The sequence below is a fragment of the Scyliorhinus canicula genome, chromosome 13, assembly GCF_902713615.1.
Source record: "Scyliorhinus canicula chromosome 13, sScyCan1.1, whole genome shotgun sequence".
NCBI lineage: Eukaryota > Metazoa > Chordata > Chondrichthyes > Carcharhiniformes > Scyliorhinidae > Scyliorhinus > Scyliorhinus canicula.
The window spans coordinates 44,565,201-44,583,466 of record NC_052158.1 but is presented as its reverse complement, the minus strand read 5'-3'; the positions used below and the strand labels follow the sequence as shown (position 1 = coordinate 44,583,466).

General features: G+C 45.5%; 1 protein-coding gene across 1 annotated transcript in view; it reads right to left on the bottom strand.

Annotated features, from left to right (window-relative positions):
* The window catches only part of LOC119976643 (zinc finger protein 721-like), a 999,221-nt gene that overhangs the window by 769,214 nt on the left and 211,741 nt on the right, over positions 1 to 18,266 (bottom strand). The gene's annotated exons all lie outside the window — the stretch shown is intronic.

Here is an 18,266-nt window from a genome sequence, read left to right as displayed (position 1 = left end):
GAGGAAAAATCCACAGACACTGTGTTACCAGCGGCATCTGCTGCCTCACAGCGCCTAGGACCCGGGCTCAATCCTCGCCCCAGGTCACTGTCCATGTGGAGTTTGCACATTCCCCCCCCCCCCCCCCCCCCCCCCCCCCCCCCCCCGTGCCTGTACAAGTCTCACCCCCACAACCCAAAAAAGATGTGCAGGGTACGTGGATTGGCCGCGCTAAATTGTCCCTTAATTGCAAGAAAGAATAGTGTACTTTACATTTATAAATAAACATGCTAATGTGGAGAGAAAAGGTACCCTTGGGTGATGGCCCCCAGAAGGCTTTGCAGCACCTATGCTGTCCGATGGCAAAAGTAAGATGTCCTTTGAGATTACTAAAAGTCGGCAATGAATGTGTGTGAAAACTGCATAAACCCATTGGAACAGAGAGCTCATTGAAACTCAAAAACAATTGCCAAAAGTGTCTAAATGACTTGTCAAAGGGATCTGTCAAGTTCAAAAGGCATTTAAAACTCCTTTCTTTCATTTTGGGAAGAAACTATTTGGAGTATTAAAACGATTGCCTTCCACCCAGACCCACTTGTCGCCCAGCGTCCTCCTCACTCGTTCCAGGGTCACTTGACTCGACTCCCAGAGTAGTCCGCCATTCTGGAACAAATATCCAAATTACCAGGCCCTTTCTTCCGGGTGGGTTTGCTCCAGTCAAACAGCTCAGTTCAAAGCACCGAGTAAACAGGTCTCTGAGCGGGATCTTCTCACATAGCATAAGGGGCATTTCCACACCTGATTGCCCACAGGATAGTCAGACTGCCTGAACATTAGTGTCAATATTATTGATGAAATTCAGAGGAACCTTCATCCATCAGTCACTGAATATTCATTCCTGAACGCGTGTGGACATTACAGGGTGCCATCTCTATATAAAACTACTCCATCACTGACAAACGTTTGACAGAGATTTATATTGTGCAAATAGCATTTCTCATCTTAAGAGACTTTCAAATGGACAACTTTGTGTGGGATGCATATCCTCAGTTGATTTTGACAGCGGATCTGAAGAGAATTATCCACAGCATCAAAAGCAGCAATGCTTCTCTGGTTGGCGATCAGTAGCTAGTGGTGTCCCTCAGGGATCCGTGTTGGGCCCACAATTGTTCACAGTCTACATAGATGATTTAGAGTTGGGGACCAAGGGCAATGTGTCCAAGTTTGCAGATGACACTAAGATCAGTGGTAAAGCGAAAAGTGCAGAGGATACTGGAAGTCTGCAGAGGGATTTGGATTGGTTAAGTGAATGGGCTAGGGTCTGGCAAATGGAATACAATGTTGACAAATGTGAGGTTATTCATTTTGGTAGGAATAACAGCAAACAGGATTATTATTTAAACAATAAAATATTAAAGCATGCTGCTATGCAGAGAGACCTGGGTGTGCTAGTGCATGAGTCACAGAAAGTTGGTTTACAGGTGCAACAGGTGATTAAAAAGGCAAATGGAGTTTTGTCCTTCATTGCTTGAGGGATGGAGTTTAAGACTAGGGAGGTTATGCTGCAATTATATAAGGTGTTAGTGAGGCCACACCTGGAGTATTGTGTTCAGTTTTGGTCTCCTTACTTGAGAAAGGACGTACTGGCACTGGAGGGTGTGCAGAGGAGATTCATGAGGTTAATCCCAGATCTGAAGGGGTTGGATTATGAGGAGAGGTTGAGTAGACTGGGACTGTACTCGTTGGAATTTAGAAGGATGAGGGGGGATCTTATAGAAACATTTAAAATTATGAAGGGAATAGATAGGATAGATGCGGGCAGGTTGTTTCCACTGGTGGGTGAAAGCAGAACTCGGGGGCATAGCTTCAAAATAAGGGGAAGTAGATTTAGGACTGAGTTTAGGAGGAACTTCTTCACCCAAAGGGTTGTGAATCTATGGAATTCCTTGCCCAGTGAAGCAGTTGAGGATCCTTCATTAAATGTTTTTAAGGTAAAGATAGATAGTTTTTTAAAGAAAAAAGGGATTAAGGGTTTTCGGGCCGGAAAGTGGAGCTGAGTCCACAAAAGATCAGCCATGATCTAATTGAATGGCGGAGCAGGCTCAAGGGGCCTGATTGCCTACTCCTGCTCCTAGTTCTTATGTTCTTATGACATGCAGTGATGGGATCAGCACATGTGGAGGAGAGGAAGACAGGACAACAGGGAACAAGAGGGAGATAGATTGGGAGAGGGGCATATCAGTGAGGGAAAGAGAACAAGAGCCAGTGTTTGGGCATTGGCTCGAGGTGTGAGGTGGGGGTCATTATGTCGATGTGCCCATGTGACAGCCCTGTCCTGTCTATGAAGTCTCAGCTTCCCTTGGCTCCAATTTCAGAGACTCAACATTCACCTGGTCCATTCCCCTTTCCTGAGACACTCGCACTCTCAGTTTACAGGAGTAAAGCATTCTGTGTACAGCCTTGGGACTTAACCCCTTCTAGTATTTCTGTTCTGTTACTTTAAAGTTATCGTCACTCGAGACTTGGTCAGCGCTCTTGTCTCTGAGTCTGAGGTTTGTGGGTTCAAGTCACACATTACAACACTAATACACTTAAAATCTGTCATTGGCTGTGAAGTGATGTCTGATATCTTGAATTTGGGAAAGTTGATACATAAATGCAAGTCTTTCTTTCTAAGGGAAATTGTATGCTTCCTGTGAAGTGGAAATTATGAACCCATTGATGGCAAAAGTCTGGGCGCACTGCACCACAACCAGTGCCATCTTGTTGGCTGGGATAAGTGTGGGTGGGGAGTGTAATATGTATGTGCGGCTGCAGCTTATCAGCCTCCCGAATGTCAATCACGGACCAGGTGAATCCTGCACTGTTTTATATTGAAATTGATTGTGTTCCACGCGGCACCGTTGCTAGCCCTTTAACAGCAGGGGAAGCATTCAGGTGTGGTGCCAGTTTTTCTGTCGTGAAAGGCCTCGAATTCTGCGTTGGCATGGAGAATCTCGTCCCAGGTCTTTTACACCGGATAGAATCATAGAATTTGCAGAGCAGGAGGCCATTCAGCCCATCAAGTCTGCACCGGCCCTTTGCAAGAGCACCCTACTTAAGCCCACGCTGCCACCTTATACCCGTAACTCAGTAACACCACTAACCTTTTTGGACACTAAGGGCAATTTATCATTGCCAATCCACCTAACCTGCACATCTAACCTGCCAGCACATCTCACTTCTTGAAGTCCCCCTTCATCTGCTCCACCAACCAAATCTTTTAAACTTGTGCAGCTAGCCCAACCCTGCATCACCTGAATGCCCAGGTATCTAAAATGCACCGCACTACCTTAAATGGCAACTCCCCTAATCTCTCCTGCCCTATGGTCTCAATCAAGAACACCTCGCTTTTTCCCATGTTCAACTTGTACCCGAAGAAGCAGCCAAAGTCCTCCAAAATCCCCATAATGGGTCCAAAATATATAACAAGTTGTCCGCGTACGGCAAAACCCTGTGCTCAACACCCCTTCACAATCCCTTTCCAATTCCTCGACTCTCTAAGGGCCATTGCCAATGGCTTGATTGGCCCTTCGCAATTGCCTCACCGCCTTCCCCTGGACACTAATCTGAACTCCATCTGGAGCCTTTGCCTCTCCCTCAGCAACCCCACCTCCGAGGCTTCCGAATTCCTCCTGTCCACCCTCAGAATCTCTTCCACCAGTCTTGCCATCTCTGCTCAATCTGCCTTCTCCCTTTGCGCCTGAATTGAAATAAACTTAGCCCAAACCACTGCCTTGAGTGCCTCCCACAGCATGGTGGCCATAACCTTCCCCCCGTGTCATTGAGCTCCACATAACCCCAGATCGCAGCCTTCACCTGCTCGCATACCTCCTCATCCGCCAACAATCTCATATCCAGCCTCCACTGCGGGCGCTAATCCCCTCCCCTGGTCCACTCGCAAATTCACCCTGTGAGGCGTGTGGTCAGATACCACAATCGCCTAGTCCTCCACGTCGACCAACCCCACCAGCAACACCTTATCCACCACAAAATGTCAATCCGGGAGTACACCTGCACATGGGAGAAATATGAAAATTCTTTCGCCCTCTGCCTCCCACACCTCCATGGGTCTATCTCCCCTCCCCCTATACACTCCATAAACCCCTTTAGGTCCATAGCCACAGCTAACTCCTTCCCTGCCCTTGGGCTCTCCCCCAACGATGAATCAGTGTGCGTCCAGGTCAGGAATCTTCCCCAGCACCCGCCTCGTAAAATCTACATCATCCCAATTAGGGGCTTAAACGTTTACCAGAATCTCCAGCTTCCCGAACCTCAGCCCCGCCCCCGAAACAGCCGCAATATTCCCCACCTCGAATGCCACCTGCTTATTCACCAACACCGCCACCTCCTTCATTGTCATGTCCGGTCCCGAGTGGAACACCTGCAACACCCATCCTTTCCTCAACCTTGTCTGATTCCCTATCTTTAGGTGCATCTCCTGCAAAAAAACACATCCGCCTTCAGACTCCTCAGGTGCCTGAACACACATGACCGTTTGACCATGCCCATTCAGCCCCCTCACGTTCCACGTGACCAACCGGGTCGGGGGCTCCCCACCCCTTTCCCCGGCTGATCAATCATATCCCTTTTTGGACAGCTCCCAGCCTGTTCCACATGACCCTCCCGGCCCACCTGGAGATGGCCACCATCATCACTCCTTTTCCAACTGCACCACAGCAACAACCCCCCCCCCCCCCAACAAAACAACAACCCCATCCCCCTCCCTAGCACCTATCCGCCCAGCTAGCCTGACAGCCCCCACCTAATGCCTCCAAACCCCGCCCCCCCAAAACAAAGAAACATCCCGCCACCAAACCCAAAAGAACATTTTAAGGGGAAAAGTTTCCAAAGAACTAATGAACCTTCTCACAACTCCTCCAAATTTCAAGGTCTTCCTTCTCCTGCCAGTCCATTGTCTCCTCTGGCTAACCAAAATAATATTCTAGATTCTGGAAATTCATCCAGAGGTGGGCCGCGTACAGCACTCCAAACCACCCCTTTCTTGAAGAGGGCAGCCTTGATCCGATTAAACCCAGCCAGCTCTGCACCCAAGTCTTGATACACCCGCAGCTCGTTCCCATCCCAGGTGCACTTCCTCGACTGCCTTGCCCATTGGAGAATTTTCTCCTTATCCAAGAAGTGGTGCAACTGCACCACCATCACCCTTGGCAGCTTGCCCACTGGCGGCCTCCTCTTTAGCACCCTGCGCACTTGGTTGATCACCGGGAACCGGTCAAAGGCCCCCTCCCCCATCAGCTTCTAAAAACATTTTGGCTGTGTACGTGCCGGCCTCCGCACCATCAATGCCTTCGGGCATCCCTACAATCCTCAGATTTTGTTATCTGGAGCGATTCTCCAGATCCTCCACCTTCTCCTTCAGCCTCTTCTGGGTCTACCGCATCACCCCCCCCACTTCGGTCACCAATGAGGACAATTGCTTCTTGTGCTCCCCACCACCTCCTCCACTTTCTGGAATGCCCTGCCCTAGGACTCCAGTCTCTGCTCCAGTCTTAATACTGCTTTGACCGGCTCCATCACCTTGGCCAGGACCTCCTCCTCTGCTGGCTGAACGTAAGTGTTTAAAATTTCGATCAGCTGCTCTATGACCACTGGGCCCTTTGCCCTCCACACACCACAAAGACTCTCCTGCTCCAACAGGTCCTTTCTTCTTGACTAACTCCTAGTTTGTGGATCCATCCATCCACCAGAGGAGTGCCACCTTCTCGCACTCCTCAACCTCTTTCCATCCATTATGAAGTGCTTCGAGAGATGCATCAACTCCATATTCCTTGAATGCCTTGATCCACTGCAATTCGCATACCACCACAACCAGTCCACAGCAGACTCCAGCTTCCTGGCCCGACACTCATCCCTGGAGATCCCTCGACAACAAGGACTCTTAGGTCAGACTCCTATTCATTGACTACAGCTCCGCATTCAACACCACAATCCCAGCCAAGCTCATATCAAAGCTTCAAAACCTAGGACTTGGCTCTTCCCTCTACAACTTCCTGACCCATAGACCACAATCAGTAAAGATAAACAATACACCTCCTCCAGGATAGTCCTCAATACTGGGGCCCCACAAGATTGGGTACTTAGTCCCCTGCTATAATTCCTATATACACACATGCCTGTGTGGCAAAATTTGGCTCCAACTCCATCTACAAGATCTTTGATGACACGATTGTACTGGTCGGATCTCGAACAATGATGAGTCAGTACAGGAGTGAGATAGAGAGCTGAGTGGCATGGTGGAATGACAATCTCTCCCTCAATGTCAGCAAAACTAAAGAGCTGGTCATTGACTTCAGGAAGCAAACTATCGTACACACCCTTGTCTGCATCAATGGTGCTGAGGTAAAGATGGTTGACAGCTTCATGTTCCTTGGTATGCACATCACGAACAATCTGTCCTGGTCCACCCATGTCAACACTACGACCAAGAAAGCACAACAGCACCTATACTTTCTCAGGAAACTAAGGAAATTTGGCATGTCCACATTGACTCTTACCAACTTTTACAGATGCACCATAGAAAGCATGCTATCTGGCTGCATTACAGCCTGGTACGGCAACTGGTCACCCCAAGACCATAAGAGTTGTGAATGCAGCCCAGTCCATTACGCAAACCCGCCTCCCATCCACTGACTCGGTCTACACATCCCCCTGCCTTGGGAAAGCGGGCAGCATAATCAAAGACCCCTCCATCCCGGGGTATTCACTCTTTCAACTTCTTCAATTAGGCAGAAGATACAAAAGTCTTTCAAAAACAGCCTCTTCCCCACTGTTATCAGACTCCTGAATGACCCCGTTATGGACTGAACTGGTCTCTTCACACTTCTTCTCTGAGTATATGCACTCCTGTATGCTTCACCCGATGCCTGTATCTATATATTTACATTGTGTACTACGTATGCCCGAGGCTCTTTTTATCATGTATGTGTTTTGGGCCAGGGCTTAGCGAGCCCCAAATTGTATCATGGAGTTCACCTGATCCCAACTTTGAATAGATTGTGGTTATGGGGAACACATGGGCCCACTCTGCAGGTGTGATGCACCAGATATCTACAGTACTTTTAAATTAAAACAATGTTCATTTAGGAAACCACTTAACACTTTATAAACCCACAGTAAACATCTTAACAACTATCAACACCAATAAATCCCTCAAAGAATATGGTACTCTCTAAGTAACTCTTTCCTTGCAACATTAATAAGACAAAAAGAACCCTCTTTACAGAAACACATCAGGTTTAAATTCTCTACTGAGAGCAGTTATAACTCTGAATTCACCAAATGATCTAGAGATTGTCTTTAGATGGAAGAGAGATCAAAATTACACCTTTGGCTGGCTGTAGCTCCAATACTAAAACGAAACTAAAAAACACAGACACACCCAAGCTTTTCCTCAAAGTGAAACTAAAAAGCAGAGCCAGAGCTCAGCTCCACCCACACTCTGACATCATTGCAGCCACTTGAGCAGATAAACATTTTTTTAAGTGACATTCCCATGACACCTCCCCCCAAGAAAAAAATAAACCATCAACTTCAAGATGGTTTCAGTTTTCACCTTTTCACTATCCTTCAAGAAATGTACACAGTAAATATACTTTTTTGTTTAAAAAAAACAACACATGCAAACATGTATATTAACATGGTCCATTTTAGTTCTTCTTCCTCCACCAAACTGGCTTCTCTTCATCACATTCGAGACAAAGCATCGGCTATCATGTTTTCTCATCCTACCACATGTATTATTTTAAAATGAAATGGCTGTAACAATAAACTCCATCAAAACTGTCTGGCATTGTTATTCCGGAATCGGTCCAAAAACGTGAATGGATTATGATCAGTATGGATAATTGTGTCAGATGGATTGCTGGTCACATAAATTTGAAAATGTTGCAAAGCCAGCACCAAGCTTAAAGCCTCTTTCTCAATCGTAGAATACTCCTTCTGGTGAGAATTCAATTACTTTGAAAAATAACCAGTAGGCCGCACTAGCCCTTCGTCGTCGTCTTGTAAAAGCACCGCACCTACGCCCACATCACTCACATCAACAGCCACTTTTGAATTGTTTTGTGTAAGTTGGGATGGCTAACACAGGAGCAGTGGTCAACACAGCCTTCAGGAGGGCAGCACGGTGGCCTAGTGGTTAGCACAACCGCCTCACGGAATGAGGTCCCAGGTTCGATCTCGGCTCTGGGTCACTGTCCCTGTGGAGTTTGCACGTTCTCCCCGTGTCTGCGTGGGTTTCGCCCCCACAACCCAAAAATGTGCAGAGTAGGTGGTTTGGCTACACTAAATTGCCCCTTAATTGGAAAAAATAATTGGGTAATCTAAATTTATAAAACAAAACACAGCCATCAGGCCATCAAATGCCTGACACTCCGCTGTCCACTGGAATTTGCTACGCTTCTTGAGCAAGTCCGTCAGTGGAGCAGCCACACTGCTAACATTTGGAACAAATTTCTGGTAAAATATACTCATACCAAGAAATCACATTATTTCCCGTCGTATCGAGGGTATCGGAAAGTCCCCAATAACTATTGTTTTCACATCCCGTGGCAACATTCGACCCTGTCCAATTGTATGGCCAAAGAAAGTGACTTGGGCTTTTCCAAATTCACTTTTGGCTAGGTTTACCACCAAACCCGCATCCTGAAGTCGATCAAATAAATCAGATGCTTCAAATGTTCTGTCTCTGTCTGGCTAAAAATTACCATCGTCGATGTATACCGCACAATTGGGTAATCCTGAAACAACATTGTTAGTTAACCGTTGAAATGTGACTGGGGTGTTTTTCATGCCAAATGGCATAACTTTGAATTGGTATAGACCATCTGGAGTCACAAAAGCAGAGATCTCCTTCGCCCTTTCAGATAAAGTACCTGCCAGTAACCTTTAAGTAAATCCAATTTGGAAATAAAAGCGCATTGTCCCACTTTCTCAATGTAATCCTCCAAATGTGGGATAGGATAAGAGTCCGTTCTTGTAACTGTATTAACCTTTCTATAGTCCATTCACAACCGTTGGGTACCGTCTGGTTTAGGTACCATCACTATGGGTGAGCTCCATTGGCTGCAACCGACTTCAATTATGCCTTTTTTAAGCATACTCTCAATCTCTTTGTTAACCTGTGCCAATTTTAAAGGGTTAAGTCTATATGGATGTTGTTTGATTGGAACAGCATTTCCCACATCTACATCATGTATAGCCATTTTAGTGTTTCCCAGCTTATCTCCGCAAACTTGCCCACGTGATATCAATAACTCTTTCAAGTCAGTCCGTATTGCCTCTGGAAGGTAACAACAATTTATCCCAATTTTTAAGAACATCCTTGTTTTCCAATTTAATTTGAGGTCTTGTCAAATTCAAAATCATCTGGATTTGGTTTGTCACTTTGAGTTAGAATCATTAAAACCTCCTCCCCTTTCAAAGTACCTTTTAAGCATATTTACATGACACACAGTGTTTTCCTTCTATCCGGCATTCTTACCACTTAATTCACCTCAATTAATTTCCTTTCAATGTGAGAAGGTCCACAAAACCTTGCTTTTTAAGATTCACCTACCACTGGTAACAATACTAAAACTTCATCTCCACTGGCAAAACTACGAACTTTGGATTTCTTGTCCGCTACCTGTTTCATCACATGTTGTGCAACTTTTAAACGCTGTCCAGCCAAATTTCCCTGCTCTATTTAATCGTTCCCTAAAATTTAACACGTAATCCAATACTGTAAATTCCGATTTCTCACTCACCAATTTTTCCCTAATCAATTTAAGTGGTCCTCTTACCTCATGACCAAAAATTAGTTCAAAAGGACTGAAGGTTGACTCATTAGGTGCATCTCTAATTGCAAACAGTACAAATGGAATTCCTTTATCCCAATCCTCTGGATAATCGTGACAATAAGCCTTCAACATTGTCTTTAATGTCTGATGCTACCTTTCTAACGCTCCCTGCGATTCTGGATGGTATGCAGTTGATGTAAATGGTTTTATTCCTAAACTATCCATAACTTTTTTGAATAAGCTTGAGGTAAAACTTGATCCTTGATCCAAATTGTATTTCTGTGGGTAGTCCATATCTTGTAAAGAATTTAAGTAACTCCTCCACAGTCTTTTTAGCTGTAATATTACGTTCTGGAATGGCCTCTGGAAACCTAGTAGACACATCCATTATAGTCAAAAGATATTGATTCCCACTTTGTTTTAGGAAGCGGTCCGACACAATCAATTAAGACCCTTGTAAAAGGGTCAAATGCTGGAATGGGTATTAAGGGCGCTGGTTTTATCACTGCTTGAGGTTTCCCTATCACTCGACATGTGTGACATGATCGACAAAATTTAACTTCATCTTTATGTAGTCCAGGCCAATAAAAATTATTTTATATTTTAGTTTGAGTTTTCCCTACTCCCAAATGACATACCACTGGTACCTCGTGTGACTCGCAACACCTCCTTTCTATACCCTACTGGCAATACCACTTGATGAACTTCTGCCTACTTTTCATCCACCTGCATATGTAAAGGTCTCCATTTCCTCATCAAGACATAATTTTTACGGTAATATCACTCCGGTATACACTCAGATTCTTCTTCTGTGTGTGCTTTCTGATAACTCAGTTTTATTTCTACATCTTTCTGTTGTAACTCCGCCAATTTTCCTGAACTAAAAATATCCGTCACATCCTCCACCTGTTCTTTTCCAACCATCTGAACAAAAATAGTTTCTGATAATTGCACTTCTACTTCATCGTCACTCTTTGATTTCTTAACCTGTGACTTTGTGGCCTTGTTACTACACAATCCAGAAAAATCCTAAGAAATACATCCTTCAACACTTCAGTTGTCTGATTTTCCACTGGCTTATCAACCACAGTAGGTATCACTCCCACCTGCGATCCAGCTGTATCATTACCCAAGATAAACTGTATTCCTGGACAAGATAGTTTCTCTATTACTCCTACTACCACTTCACCACTCTTTACTGGTCTTTCCAACCTTACCTTATATAATGGAACACTACTCTTCTCACCCATGAATTCCACATGTTACCACCTTGTCTGGCAACATTCTTCCCAAGCTACATAACTCCTCATCTCTTACCATTAAAGATTGACTAGCTCTTAAAATTGTGACTTCTTTACCTGCTCCTTCTGGTACACGTGAATAAACTTAACCCAGACAAGTAAAGTATTTCAAGACATCTGGCACCTTCTTATCAATCACCTCTTGATAAGGCTGTACAACCCTTTGTACATCCTTCGCTTCACTTGGGCATTCCTTTATCACTTCAACAAACCCCACTGTCTTATCCTGTTTTACCACATCAGCCTTCCCAGTGCTTTTCTTCAACCACCAACACTTTACAAGGCCTAGTTTATTGCAGTGAAAACATTTGAAACTTTTCATGTCTCTTCCACCCTCCTGGATTTAAAAGAAAATCTGAGGTACACTCTCATTATCTCCCATCAGATCTCCTTTACCTCTACCACTTGAGTATTTCTCAAGTCCCCAGTTTCTATCCCTCACAGGCTGAAACTGATGTCGGAAACCAAGCTTTGATTTATGAACTAATTCATGATCATCTGCTATTTCTGCCGCTAATCTCGCAGTTTTAACCCTCTGCTCTTCCACATGAGTTCTCACTACATCAGGAATTGATTTTTTAAACTCCTCCAAAAGTATAATTTCTCTCAGAGCTTCATGTGTTTGGTCTATTTTCAAAGCCCTTATCCACCTGTCAAAATTACTCTGTTTTATCCCTTCAATCTCCATGTATGTTTGACCAGGTTCTTTCCTTAAATTTCTAAACCTTTGTCTGGAGGCTTCAGGCACTAGTTCATATGCACCTAAGATGGATTTTTTTCACCTCCTCATAAGTCCCAGATACCTCCTCCGGTAGTGATGCAAACACTTCACTTGCCCTACCTACCCACTTTGTTTGAATCAGTAATACCCACATGTCCTGTGGCCATTTCATTTGTTTAGATCCCTTCTCAAATGAAATGAAAAGGGCTTCTACCTCCTCGTCAAACCTTGGCACTGCGTGGACATGTTTAAATAGATCCCCACCAAGCCTTCAACAATGACGCTCTTTCTCACTATCATCCAACTATACATTTCCCTTTACTTTTGCCAATTTTAACTGACTCATGTTTCATGGCCATTTTCTGAAGTTCAAACTCTATCTCTTTATCTTTTTCCATGATCTGTATCTCCCTTTCTCTTTCTTTTTGTTCTGCTAGGGCTATTCTTTCTGTTTTCCTTTCTTCTCCCTCTTTTTCCTCTATCTCTTCAAGTTGCTTTAATTCTTTCTCCTGTTCCATTTGTTTAATTTGTAACTGAATTTCTGCCATTTCCAATGAGTCAAACTGTATCTCAGGTCATTTTAAATGCTTAACCACCACCATAATTATCTCATCTTTTCACATTTTGTCAGGTAATGTTGACTGCAATGTTTTTGCCAACTCTATAAGCCATTTTTAGTCTCTGTCTGTATGGTAATGTGTGTCACATTTCCACCCCCAAAAACTTCAGAGCCTCTGAAAGAGCCATTGTCCACAACACACTCCCACTTAAACTGGAATACCACACCCGAAAAGCAACCACAATATGCTCACCCCTGACTGATTTTAAATTCACAAAGCCAACTTTTATCCCCCTCAAGCCCCCAATTTGTTATGGGCCAGGGTTTAGAAAGCTCCAAAGTGTATCAGGGAGTTCACCTGACCCACAACTTTGAATAGATTGTGGTTATAGGGAAACACACGGGCCTGTTCCACAGAATACAGAAATCTGCAGTACTTTTAAATTAAAACAATGTTTATGAAACCGGTTAACATTTTATAAACCTACAGTAAACCTCTTAACAACTATCATCACCAATAAATCCCTCAAAGAACACAATACTCTCTAAGTAACTCTTAATCTTTCCTTGCAACATCCATAAGACAAAAAGAACCCTCTTTACAGAAGCACATAAGGTTTAAATTCTCCACTGAGGGCAGTTATCACTCTGAATTCACCAAATGATGTAGATATAGTCTTTAGATGGCAGAGAGATCAAAATTACACCTTTGGCTGGCTGCAGCTCCAACACTAAAAGAAAACTAAAAAGAACACACATCCAAGCTTTTCCTCAAAGCGTAACTAAAAAAGCAGAGCCCAGCTCCACCCACACTCTGACATCACTGCAGTCACTTGAGCAGACAAACATTTCTTAAAGTGACATTCCCATGACAGATGGAATGATCTGTTTGGACTGCACACAGAACAATACTTTTCACTGTACCTTTGTACACATGACAATAAAACTAATCCAAATCCAAAAACTTTGCATCTCAGATGCAAAAATACGACCTTGAGTGGGAGCTACCAAATGTGCAACCGATCACTCCATGGCCGCCACTGGAAGTCTTGCAAGTGCACATCTAAGTACTTTTGAAATGTTATGAGGGTCTCTGTCTCCAACACCCTTTCAAGCAGCAAGTTCCAAACCCACCACCCTCTGGGTAAAAGGTGTTTCTCACATCCCCTTGAATTCTTGCCCCTTACTTTAAAACTATGTCCCCTGATCATTGATCCAGCCACCAAGGGGAAAGGTTTGTTCCTGTCTATCCCTTCATAATTTTAAAAAAAATTCCAATTGAGTGGCAATTTAGCGTGGCCAATTCACCCAGCCTGCACATCTTTGAGTTGTGGGATGAGACCCACGCAAACACGGGGAGAATGCCTCCACACAGACAGTGACCCAGGGCTGGGACCGAACCCAGGTCCTCAGTGCCGTGAAACAGCAGTGCTGACCACTGCGACACCGTGCCGCCTTTATGTACCCCCTGTCTCTCAGCCAACGAAAATAATTCAAGTGTATCTAATCTCTTCATAACTAAACTCTCCAGCCCAGGCAACATCCTGATGAATCCCTTCTGCATCCTTTCCAGTGCTCTTACATGCCTCCTATAATCTGGATTCCAGAACTGCACACAATACTGCAGCTGTGGCCTAACCAAGGTTTTATACAGTTCCAGCATAACCTCCCTGTGTTAAAATCTATGCCTTGATTAATAAAGACGTATATCAAATGCCTTCTAAATCACTGTATCCACCTGCTTTGCCACCTCATGTTTGGTACATGCGCACCAAGGTCCTCTGATCCTTGGTGCTTCCTGGAGTGCTGTTGTTTATCACATATTCACTTGCCTTGTTTGTCCAGCCAAGCACATATCCAAACTCCAAAATCTAGGACTTGGCTCCTTCCTCTGCAATTGGATCCTCGACTTCCTGACCCATAGATCACAATCAGTAAGGATAAACAACACTTCCTCTACGATAGTCCTCAATACGGGGAGGCTGTACACATAACCCCCTACAATATGGCCAATACACACACGACAACGGCAAAATTTGGCTCCAACTCCATCTACAAGTTTGCTGCTGACACAGCTATAAAAAAAAATCATCGTCACAAGTAGGCTTACATAGAACATACAGTGCAGAAGGAGGCCATTCGGCCCATCGAGTGCACCGACCCACTTAAGCTCTCACATTCACCCTATCCCAGTTACCCAATAACCCCTCCTTTTTGGCCACTAAGGGGCAATTTATCATGGCTAACCTGCACGTCTTTGGACTGTGGGAGGAAACCGGAGCACCCGGAGGAAACCCACACAGACATGGGGAGAACGAGCAGACTCCACTCAGACAGAGACCCATCGCCTCGAGCAGGACTATCAGCTACAACCCCAGGGGGAACGGGCAGGTGGAGAGGGAGAATGCGACGGTCTGGAAGACCGTCCTACTGACCTCCGTCCAGGAATCTCCTAACCTCCCACTGGCAGGAGGTCCTCCCCGACACGCTCCATGCAATTAGGTCCCTCCTGTGCACTGCCACTAATCAGACCCCTCACGAGCGACTATTTGTTTTCCCTAGGGGCACTACCACGGGGGCTTCGCTCCCATCTTGGTTGAGGACACCGGGCCCGGTTCTCCTCCGGAAGCACGTCCGGACACACAAAACTGACCCACTAGTAGAGAGGGTACTACTGCTTCACTCGAACCCCCACTACGCCTTTATTGAATACCCCGACGGCCGTCAGGACACCGTTTCCCTCCGGGACCTGGCACCTGCAGGATCCACCACCACCACCGCCGAGGTACCCCTCACACTACACCCCACACAACCTCCCACGCCCTGCGCCCCCACACCTATAGTTGTCCTGCGCCCATCACACCGGTCAGGAATGGAGCTCGGACCGAAACACCCCCGGAGTCCACCCCCATATCTACACCAACCATCACCACCCAGCCACCCGAAGAGGCTGAAACCCCGGTGCTCCAACGATCCCAAAGGACGGCTCCGCCACTGGACCGGCTCAACCAGTAGACCCCTCACCCCCACCGGACTTGATTTTTTTTTACAGGGGGTGAATGTGTTGAATGTGCTTCTTAATAATTCACACTATTGTATTGTGTCCTTTTGGGCTCTGTCTGTGAGCCGTTGCGCGGCTCTGCCCACGGGGGAGATGAGGAGCTTGTACAGGGCTCCGCCCATGGCCCCTCCCACTACCGGAAGTATAAAGTGCTGCAGCCGTGTGAGCCTGCCCTCAGTTCTTCTGGTCGCAGGCAGGCTCAGTTGTAAGTCTATTCAAACCACAGTTTACTTCCAATCGTGTTCCAAGTGAATTGATGGTCACATCAGCGTTGCATTTACACAACGCCGCTTTAGCCCCACTGGCTCCAGCTCCGTCGTAACATCCTGATATGTACATATTGTTATGGCCCAGGGCTTAGAAACTCCAAAGTGTATTATGAAGTTCATCTGACCTATAACCTTTATGTTGAATTTGGCTAGGATGAGCATAAAAGCCTTTGCTTCAGATGTGTTGCATGAGACTTCCTAGGCGCTTTAATCAAAACAAGGTTTATACTTCATTCTCCTTCTGCAGTCCAAGGCAACCAAACGAAAACTGAAATTAAAAAAAACCCTCTCCCCTGACAGCCACAGCCCAGCACCACCCACAAAATGACTTCACTTAAGCTGTGCTACAAGTCACATGCTAAGAGACCAAACCTTTCTTAAAAGGACACTCACGTGACAATATACAGTTACCATTCCACTCCATCTCCCATTTCTGCTTCGTCCACCTCAGCACTTTCTCCTTTCCCTGAAAATTGCAAAAGCGGAGGATCACATCTCTCAGTAGGCGGTTCATTCGATGTTTGGTTTTGGCTGGAGTGACCGGTGGGCTCTATCCAACTCGTAGTGAGTGGAAGAGGTCCTCCCCCTTCCTCATCAACTTGGCAAGCATTTTAGCAAAGTATTATCTTTTGTTTGAAAAGTTTAGAATACCCAATTTTTTTTCTCCAATTAAGGGCGATTTGGCGTGGCCAGTCCACTTACCCTGCACATCTTTGGGTTGTGGTGTTGAAACCCACGCAGACACGGAAGAATGTGCAAACTCCACACGGCCAGTGAATCAGGGCTGGGATTGAACCCGGGTCCTCAGCGCCGTAGGCAGCAGTCCTAACCACTGTGCCAACTCAGCAAAGTATTCTGTAGGTTTCTGGCCCTCTAGTCTCTCAGGCACACCCACGATCTTCAAGTTCTGCCTTCGAGACCTGTTCTCCAGGTCCTCTACTTTGGCTCTTAGCCCTCTGTTAATTTCCGCCACCCTCCGCAGCTCCTCACCCATTGAGGAGAAATGATCGCTATGCTGTGACAATGCCTCCTCTACTCCTTCATCTTGCCCCTGCACCGCCTTCGAAGTCTTCGCCTATGCCTCTCTCATCGGGGCAAAGGCGTCACCCACCCACTTCTTGAATGAGGTCAACATTTTTGTCTGATGCCTTTCGAAATGTTTTGAGAACAGCCGCTCAAACTCCCCGGCCATCATTTTGGCCAGCGTTTCCACTGTGATGGGCACGGTCCCACCCGGCGAGCTCTGTCCCGCCATCTTTTCTTCTGCTGAACATCTCACTACATTCGACGGTGGACATTCACTCACTCCCTTTTTTCCTGGGTTCTTTTTTCTGGCTTTTGACATCCTTGAAATGCTTCCGACCATCCCACAACTTCTGTCAGAAATATTTTTCTAAAGAACTGGGCATAAAGAGTCTAACAAAGACAACTCTGGCAGGAGCCACCAAACATTCAACTTCCACATACTTGCCACAACCGGAAGTCCCCTACAATCATAAATCTAATGGAGTTGTGATCACTGTCTGCAAAATGCTCCCCCATTGATACTTCAACTACTTGCCCAGTTTCATTACCAAACATTTAGGCCAGAACCAGCCCCTCTCTTCTAGGTACTTCTACCTACTGGTTTGAAATGTTCTCCTGCATGCATTTTAAGAATTCCACTCCCTCTGAACCTTTCACATCTTAATATTGGGGATGTTGAAGTCCCCCACTATCAGTACCTTATTACTTTTACACTTCTCTGAAATTTGCTGACATTTTTCTCTTGAACTGTTAGGAAGCCGATAGAACACTCCCAACAATGTGATTACTCCCTTTTTGTTTTTAAGTTCTTCCCATATGGTGAAGAGCCTTCGAAGATGTCATCCCTCCTTACTGCTGTAATTGATTCCCTGATCAAGATTGTGACACACCTTCCTTTTTTACCTCCTTCCCTATCTCGCCTGTAGATCCTATATCCTGGAATATTGAGCTGCCAATCCTGCCTCTCAACCATGTCTGCGTGAAAGCAATGACATCACACCTCATGTTTTAATCTGTGCCCTCGATTCATCTGTCTTGTTTGTCAGACTCCTTGCATTGAAATAAATACCATCCAATCTTGCCAAACTCCCTTTTGACTTAACTGGTCTTGACATTCTATGCCTTTCTGACAAATTTGATGCCTCTTCTAATCTTGGCTGTGCACCTATCCCTGCTGAACCTTCTCTCAGGATCCCAGACCCCTGCCAAGTTAGTTTAAACTCTCTCCAACAGCACAATGTCCCCGCAAGGACACTGATCCCATTTCAGTTCAGGTGCAAACCATCTACCTTGTAGAGGTCGCAATGTCTCCAAAAATGGTCCCAATGTCCCAGAAATGTGAAGCCCCCACTCCTGCACATTGACTCCAGCCATGCATTCATGTGGACTAACTTTCTATTTCTATACTCACGAGCATGTGGCACTGGAAGTAATCCAGAGATGACTACTTTCTGGGTCCTGTTTTTTAATCTACTTCTGAGCTCCCCAAATTCTGCTTTCAGGACCTC